The sequence below is a fragment of the Cibotium barometz genome, chromosome 28, assembly GCF_041138505.1.
Source record: "Cibotium barometz isolate CiBa-2024 chromosome 28, ASM4113850v1, whole genome shotgun sequence".
NCBI lineage: Eukaryota > Viridiplantae > Streptophyta > Polypodiopsida > Cyatheales > Cibotiaceae > Cibotium > Cibotium barometz.
The window spans coordinates 30,095,765-30,105,995 of NC_141073.1; positions in this window are offsets into that span (position 1 = coordinate 30,095,765).

Here is a 10,231-nt window from a genome sequence, read left to right on the forward strand (position 1 = left end):
CCTCATCCACGGATATCCGGACAAGAGACTAATCCGTCGGTTTTTCCAAAACCGGACTCGGAAAAACTTCCCTTACCCGGAAAGCACGGGCGATTCCACCAAGATAACTTTTTACTCTAATGTAGTCAAGGCCATTACTGATCAAGCTGATCCGATTGCATCTATAAAGGTACTCGTTCGGATCAAGGAAGAAACTTGCACTTGGATCATTGGAATCAACGCTTTTTTCCCCATCAAGAGGCATAGCCGTTGATTCCTATCCATAGAACAATTACTATCCGGGATTTACTTTATCTATCGTAATAACAAAAATTGAGTCTCGATTTATGGATCCATCAATCGAGCCTAACCCCATCCGATCCCATGGGTTAGCCAACCGCCCAACCACTGTAGTGATGGGATCCAATTTGGAATTTGGTTAGGTTTTGTCCCGGGTACCAAGGAAAAGAGTTCCAAGGCCCCCTAGCCGGAAGTTTATGCAAACATAAAATTAGGCACACCACTTACACACCCAATATAAAATTACCTTTTTCTTAGCATCAGCTAACTTTAAAACAATCCCTTAATGAAACCATAGTACCACTGATCACAGTCTTCCAAATTATCCGGTTGATTCTCAAATTTTCCATCATTCCTTCACCAGAGTATCTATGGCATCATTGGCAACTAGAACGCTCACCACCTGTCCACTCAGGGGCCTTTTCAATAGTTCCTAGCCCATAATACTCGGCAATATAATCACTTATAAAAATCAAGATGGACTCTCGTTGAAGATCAGCGAGATCAACCAACAGATCCATAAAAAGAGCCATGGACTCATCCATTGAAGACTAGCAAGGTCAATCAACCAGATCCATGCCCGGTTTCAGAAAAACAACTCTTACTCCTTGTTCCAATATCTTCCACGATGCACGTGTGGGTATCTTCGGCGACCCAGAGCCCAAGCATCGTATGGTCAGCACCCTCTACTAGCGCTTCACTTATAGGCCGCTTCCTTGGTCCCTCATCCACCGCAGAAGCTCACCATTTAAATCGAACCGAGGCTGGTCAAGACCTCGGTCGACCTTGCTACGCGAGACGTCCTCCATTGACTCTCCGTCTAATCTTTTACATCACATCCATTCTTGTCCTATCACAACCCATATACATCTTATCCTATCACATAAACTTCTTACCTCATCTCATACACATCTTATCACATCTTAATTCATCTTATCACCTCTTATCACATCTTATACACCTCTTATCACATCCTATCACATCTCATATCTATTTATAGAATACAAGAGAACTCTTATATTTGATATAAGATTTCTTTACACATTTATTTATGCATAAATTCCATTTAAGGAGATTAATACTTTCGAAGTAAAAATCAATCTTTTATGCATCTTCCTATGCATAAATTCATTTTAAATGAAAATGACACTTTTGAATTAAAATTCAATCTTTTATGCATCTTCCTATGCATAAATTCAATTTAGATGAGAGTGACACTTTTGAATCAATCTTTTATGCATCTTCCTATGCATAAATTCAATTTGGTAGGAATTACACTTTTAGAATAAAAGAATTTCTCTTATGCATCTAAGTTATGCATAAAATCCATTTATGATGAAAATCACACTTTTAGTATAAAAAGGAATATCTTTTATGCATACTTCTATGCATGAAATCCAAATATGATAAAAGTAACACTTTTATAATAAAATAATCAACTCTTATGCATACTTCTATGCATGAAATTTAATTGTGATAAAAGTAACACTTTTATAATAAAATAATCAACTTTTATACATACCTCTATGCATGAAATCCAAATATGCTAAAAATAACACTTTTATAATAAAATAATCAACTCTTATGCATACTTCTATGCATGAAATTCAATTGTGATAAAAGTAACACTTTTATAATAAAATAATCAACTTTTATGCATACCTCTATGCATGAAATCCAAATATGATAAAAGTAACACTTTTATAATAAAATAATCAACTCTTATGCATACTTCTATGCATGAAATTCAATTGTGATAAAAGTAACACTTTTATAATAAAATAATCAACTTTTATGCATACCTCTATGCATGAAATTCAAATATGATAAAAGTAACACTTTTATAATAAAATAATCAACTCTTATGCATACTTCTATGCATGAAATTCAATTGTGATAAAAGTAACACTTTTATAATAAAATAATCAACTTTTATGCATACCTCTATGCATGAAATTCAAATATGATAAAAGTAACACTTTTATAATAAAATAATCAACTTTTATGCATACCTTCTATGCATGAAATTCAATATGATAAAAATAACACTTTTATAATAAAATAATCATCTTTTGTGCATACATCTATGCATGAAATTTAATTATGCTAAAAGTAACACTTTTACATTAATATAATAATCAATTTCTCTATGATTACAATGAATATCTTTCAATTAATCTAGGATGATAATTCCTAGAATATGGTAGGAAGTCCTCTTTTCATGCTTTGAATGAAATTATTTTATGCATAATTTTTATAAAAATTTTGCCATAGCTCCGCTGCTATGACTGATAAATCTCAATTTTTCTAAGGGATAAAGCCTATCATTAAGGAAATAATTAGAATGATCCCTAATTGGATCAATAATCCATAATGGATTGAATCATCAATATTCATGAAATACATAAACTAAAAGCATAGAAAAAAGCCATTAATTTGGTCTCAAGCATAGCTTAATCTTAGATTAAGGAAAAGCTTTATGAAAAGCTTCATTTGGATTGAGAATGGGTCATGAGTATGACCATTTCTTGAGTGAGAGAGAGAAATTACATAAAAACCATTAGAATTAAGCATAAATGGAAATTTATGTAATTCTTAACTATCATTAATCAATTAACTTCAATAGCATTCATCAAATTATGTAACTCTTCACTAACATTCATCAATTAATTTCAATAGCATTCAAAAACCATTCCAATTAAGCTTCTCAAGCTTGAGAGGGGTTGAGAAGAGAGAAACATTGAGAAATTATAGAAAAAAATGATCAAAATTCACTAATTACCTTACAAATTGCTTGATTCTTTGTTCACGGTAGAGGCCCCCAACCAATCCATTGGTTAAGTATGTTGATGGAGCTACCAATGGGGATTGAAGAAAGAGGGAAGCTTCAAAAAAACTAGTGAATTATTAATGAATTCACAGTTCTTGGCTTAGGTGGAGTAGAGTAACGATGCATAAACACTATATCTTTTTCAACAAGGGGGAGGCTTCTATTTATAGGAAAAATTGAGCTCCTAACCAAACAAACTGATTCTAGAATTTTTTAAATCAATTTGGTCAATATTTGACCATTTTTAGGTCAGTTAAGCTAACTTTTTGGAACTAGACTTGAATGAGGAGAGAGGAGAGATGAAATATCTCAATTTTTATGAGTTTAAAACTCATTCAAGCATGTGAAATATGCACCTCCTTTAAAGAACTCCCCTTTCTTACATATGTGTAAAAATGGAATCATTATACTCAAAATATCTCATATTTTTAATATTGCTCATAGTTTTTTACTAATAAACCTTGTACATTTTCAACTCTTCATCTTATGTGAAATATGCACCTCCTTTAAAGAACTCCCCTTCATTACATATGTGTCAAAATGGAATCATTATACCCAAAATATCTCATATTTTTAATATTGCTCATAGTTTTTTACTAATAAACCTTGTACATTTTCAACTCTTCATCTTATGTGAAATATACACCTCCTTTAAAGAACTCCCCTTCCTTACATATGTGTCAAAATGGAATCATTATACCCAAAATATCTCATATTTTTAATATTGCTCATAGTTTTTTACTAATAAACCTTGTACATTTTCAACTCTTCATCTTATGTGAAATATGCACCTCCTTTAAAGAACTCCCCTTCCTTACATATGTGTCAAAATGGAATCATTATACCCAAAATATCTCATATTTTTAATATTGCTCATAGTTTTTTACTAATAAACCTTGTACATTTTCAACTCTTCATGTTATGTGAGCATTTACTCATTTTTGGATACCCAAAATATCTCATATTTTTAATATTGCTTATAGTTTTTTACTAATAAACCTTGTACATTTTCAACTCTTCATCTTATGTAAGCATTTACTCATTTTTGGGTATCTTCTTTTACTAATTGGATTTATCTCCTCCCTACACATGGATTGATGCTATTGGCCCATAGGAACCTTAATTGGACCATAATCCAAAAATTTCTGAAAATCTAGACCCTTAGGCTAAGGTCCTTTATACCCATTTCCAATTAATTCCAATTGCACATTGGAAAGTTCTTTTTGAATTTCTGTTTCAGGGGAACTTATTTTAATAAGATGAGATAATTTTCTATCCAAAAATATTAAAAATCTGAATATTCTCTCTCTAGAATATTTTCTCTCTCTAAGTTAAAACAGTTAGAAACAAGTCTTTTGTATTTCTGAAGAGGGATTGATTACAAGGAAAGATGCTGGACATTTTGAGAGGCTGGGGAGGAATCTTACATTCTCTCCCACTTGAAAAATGCGAGATGCCCTCATCTCACAAACTGGGGGTAATTTTGCAAGATGCACAAGTATGAGACTGAGAGAAGATCTTTAATTAAGATTAACCACCAATTAAAAAAGTCTCAAAGAGAGTAAGGGTTAAGACAAGAACAAGATTAATTAAGATTAACCACCAATTAAAAAAGTCTCAAAGAGAGTAAGGGTCAAGACAAGAACAAGATTTAAACTTTATTCATTCTTGGAAAATATACAGTAAAGATAGAAGAACTCTTTACACTTCCATAAGCTCGTCCATCATATGATCACAAAAGCAGCACTCACAAGCTGCGCACGTATAAGGTAACTCATCTATGGGAATAATTCTATTGGTTATTGCTGCACCTATCTCAGTGGTATGAGGTGATCTAACAAAAGGACCTCTAAGAGGCAAGCCAAAAATGGGATAAAGGCATATCTTCTGATGATGAGAAAGAAAACACGCCAGTAAGAAGACCCGCTCAAAAAACCCAAGATGTCTTGATCTCATGATGCAGTAGTATCGGGGACCCAAACCCAAAGCTTCAATAACCATGGCCAAGCGGACATTGTTACGAAAGTGCTGCTGACCCCAGGGTGTTACCCTAGTTATGTCTTGATAGGTTCGCCATTTGGTCTGAGCTACAGAAGTTCCTAGGTGAGGAAAAAGTGAGCGCTCATACTGTTCTATAAAATCTTTCTTTACAGACTCGCTTACGTCTTGAAGGTGAGAAATCATCATGGATAAAACTAATTCTTGTTGCCAAGCCATGAAGGAGATTAAGAAGAAGGGAGATCGATGGAAGTAAGATTACTGTGAGCGACAGGTAAAAGTTACGACTTATATAAAGGAAGGAGTTAGCGTAACTTAGAAGCCAACGGTATCTTGCCACTGAAGTTTTACCGTCTTTCCATGATTTGGGTTTGGCACATATTTCTATGAAATACATTAAGAACTTTGAGATGAGGAGGTAAAAGAAGCTTGTAGGCTAAGCCACCTACTTTCATTAAATTCAGATATAAGGCTCACAATATCTGGGGGATAACTTTTTATACTCCCCAAGAGATAAAGAACTTCTTTTGGACCGTACTCGAATGAAAACCAAAACCTTGGTATCCAAAACACCGATTTTCACTTCTGAACTCATTGTTCTGAATCTTTAAAACAGGCGTGACTCCTGAGAAGTATTCTAGGGAGAGGGTCTTCCTTTTTTAAACAGAATATTTCTTCTATTTTAGAGAGAAAATAATTATAAAATCAAAAAGGGAGATTCTTACTCCTGTATACCTCGAAGGTTGGGGGAAGGAATCTTACATTCTACCCCACTTAAAAAGTGTGAGATGTCCTCATCTCGTAAAGTAGAGGACAACTCTTTTTCTTAAGATCCAATTTATTCTGGGGTTCCTTATATTTTGGTCAACCCAATAGAATACAAGGATAATTATCCCTTATATAGAACTCATCATTAAATAACAATTCATTTCAGATCATATCATTCATATCTTTAACACGATAATGGTCCATCAGATCGAAAATTTTTCTTTTTGAACATTCTTCCACGGAATTTCAGTCAAGCAAGTTTTCAATTTGTCATCCCTTAACTTGATATACCGAGTCAAGTGTTAACAGTAGCACTTGGACAGCACAATTCACTAATCTCATAGTGATTTGCTGAAATCATTATCATCATTCCAGTTATGAATATCATCACAGGGACTCGTCCCATTTATCCTCATTGAGGTTTCGCTCAGCTTATTACATTTTTCAATGATCATCATTTTTCAATCAGAATCCAAATCAATTCATCAATTCTCAAATAGAATTAAAAATCATATCAACCACATTCGAAATCATCCTCTGGATAGCATTAACGCTTATAATTTCAAGTCTTAGATTTACTCGTATATACTGTCAGTAAAGAGCTACAGTTATACTCTCAGTATATATGGGTAGTCACGGCCCTTGGAATTATAAGGTAATTACCATCATGTCTAGGCCTCAAGCAAGTCAGGGATTCTATATAATTGCGGTACTTCCATTTGAAGACCCAATTACTAAATTACGAATTTTTTAGTTTGAATATCAAATTGTATGAATTATATCACACAATTACAACCTTTTGTGTTTCTTAATAAATTTTTGACATATTTGGCTTCTCAGTTGATCCTCATTAAACAATTCGCTCTGATACCAACTGTGAGATCCCTGTTCCCACTGAGCAATAGATTCGGGGTACTAGCAGCGGAAGTAGCACTTCTCGCGCGAGACAGGAGTCCCACATTCAGGGCCTCATCCACGGATATCCGGACAAGAAACTAATCCGTCGATTTTTCGAAAAAACTTCTCTTACCCGAAAAGCACGGGCGATTCCACCAAGATAACTTTTTACTCTAACGTAGTCAAGGCCATTACTGATCAAGCTGATCCGATTGCATCTATAAAGGTACTCGTTTGGATCAAGGAAGAAACTTGTACTTGGATCATTGGAATCAACGCTTTTTTCCCCATCAAGAGGCATAGCTGTTGATTCCTATCCATAGAACAATTACTATCCGGGATTTACTTTATCTATCGTAATAATAAAAATTGAGTCTCGATTTATGGATCCATCAATCGAGCCTAACCCCATCCGATCCCATGGGTTAGCCAACCGCCCAACCACTATAGTGATGGGATCCAATTTGGAATTTGGTTAGGTTTTGTCTCGGGTACCAAGGAAAAGAGTTCCAAGGCCCCCTAGCCGGAAGTTTATGCAAACATAAAATTAGGCACACCACTTACACACCCAATATGAAATTGCCTTTTTCTTAGCATCAGCTAACTTTAAAACAATCCTTTAATGAAACCATAGTACCACTGATCACAGTCTTCCAAATTATCCGGTTGATTCTCAAATTTTCCATCATTCCTTCACCAGAGTATCTATGGCATCATTGGCAACTAGAACGCTCACCACCTGTCCACTCAGGGGCCTTTTCAATAGTTCCTAGCCCATAATACTCGGCAATATAATCACTTATAAAAATCAAGATGGACTCTCGTTGAAGATCAGCGAGATCAACCAACAGATCTATAAAAAGAGCCATGGACTCATCCATTGAAGACCAGCAAGGTCAATCAACCAGATCCATGCCCGGTTTCAGAAAAACAACTCTTACTCCTTGTTCCAATATCTTCCACGACGCACGTGTGGGTATCTTCGGCGACCCAGAGCCCGAGCACCGTATGGTCAGCAACCTCTAGGATCCTTCGCAGGTGACCTAGCGCTTCACTCATAGGCCGCTTCCTTGGTCCCTCATCCACCATACCGGAAGCTCACCATTTAAATCGAACCAAGGCTGGTCAAGACCTCGGTCGACCTTGCTACGGGAGACGTCCTCCATTGACTCTCTGTCTTAGCAGTTGCAACTTTAACAATTAGGTCTTCATGACCTTAATCCACAAGACGGTCAAAATGCTTCGCCAGCATTCTCGACATAAAACAGTCATTTACAAACAGTCACAAAATACAGTTTCTAAATCGAACTCTCGTCTTTCCACATTATCCCTCCTTAGTCCACATTACTTATTCCACATTCCATTCAATGTGTACTCATTCTCATCCATTTCCTCATATCGATGACACATTAATTCACATACACATTCACATTCACATCCATACATCCACATCTACATGCATACATCCATTTTCACATCCTCATTTATACATCCACATCCCATATCCACATTCATACATACACATCCATATCCACATCCATACATCCACATTCACATTCATACATCCACATCCACATTTTCATTCATATCTATATATCCACATCTACATCCACATACATACATACATCCACATCCGTATATACATCCATACATCCACATCCACATTCACATTCACATTCACATCCATATATCCACATTCACATACATACATACATCCACATCCACATCCACATTCACATTCACATTCACATCCACATTCACATTCATATCCATATATCCATGTATCTACATCCACATCCACATCCGCATTCATATTCACATCCATATATCCACATCTACATGCATACATCCATTATCACGTCATCATTCATATATCCACATCCACATACATACATACATCCACATCCGTACCTACATCCATACATCCACATCCACATCCACATCCACATCCACATTCACATTCACATCCATATATCCACATCTACATGCATACATCCATTATCACGTCCTCATTCATATATCCACATACATATACATACATACATCCACATCCACATTCCCATTCACATCTATACCTCCACACACATACATACATGCACATCTACGCATATACATCTTCATGCATACATCCATTTTCACATTCATACATCCACACTCCCATCTCCACATTCACACATCCACATACATACATCCATTTCCACATTCACACCTCCACATACATACATCCATTTCCACATTCCCATTCATATAACCCCATATACCTTCACCACATCCATTCTTGCCCTATCACAACCCATATACATCTTATCCTATCACATACACTTCTTACCTCATCTCATATACATCTTATCACATCTTAATTCATCTTATCACCTCTTATCACATCTTATACACCTCTTATCACATCCTATCACATCTCATATCTATTTATAGAATACAAGAGAACTCTTATATTTGATATAAGATTTCTTTACACATTTATTTATGCATAAATTCCATTTAAGGAGATTAATACTTTCGAAGTAAAAATCAATCTTTTATGCATCTTCCTATGTATAAATTCATTTTAAATGAAAATGACACTTTTGAATTAAAATTCAATCTTTTATGCATCTTCATATGCATAAATTCAATTTAGATGAGAATGACACTTTTGAATCAATCTTTTATGCATCTTCCTATGCATAAATTCAATTTGGTAGGAATTACACTTTTAGAATAAAAGAATTTCTCTTATGCATCTAAGTTATGCATAAAATCCATTTATGATGAAAATCACACTTTTAGTATAAAAAGGAATATCTTTTATGCATACTTCTATGCATAAAATCCAAATATGATAAAAATAACACTTTTATAATAAAATAATCAACTCTTATGCATACTTCTATGCATGAAATTTAATTGTGATAAAAGTAACACTTTTATAATAAAATAATCCACTTTTATGCATACCTCTATGCATGAAATCCAAATATGATAAAAGTAACACTTTTATCATAAAATAATCAGCTCTTATGTATACTTCTATGCATGAAATTCAATTTTGATAAAAGTAACACTTTTATAATAAAATAATCAACTTTTATGCATACCTCTATGCATGAAATCTAAATATGATAAAAGTAACACTTTTATAATAAAATAATCAACTCTTATGCATACTTCTATGCATGAAATTCAATTGTGATAAAAGTAACACTTTTATAATAAAATAATCAACTTTTATGCATACCTCTATGCATGAAATTCAAATATGATAAAAGTAACACTTTTATAATAAAATAATCAACTCTTATGCATACTTCTATGCATGAAATTCAATTGTGATAAAAGTAATACTTTTATAATAAAATAATCAACTTTTATGCATACCTCTATGCATGAAATTTAAATATGATAAAAGTAACACTTTTATAATAAAATAATCAACTTTTATGCATACCTTCTATGCATGAA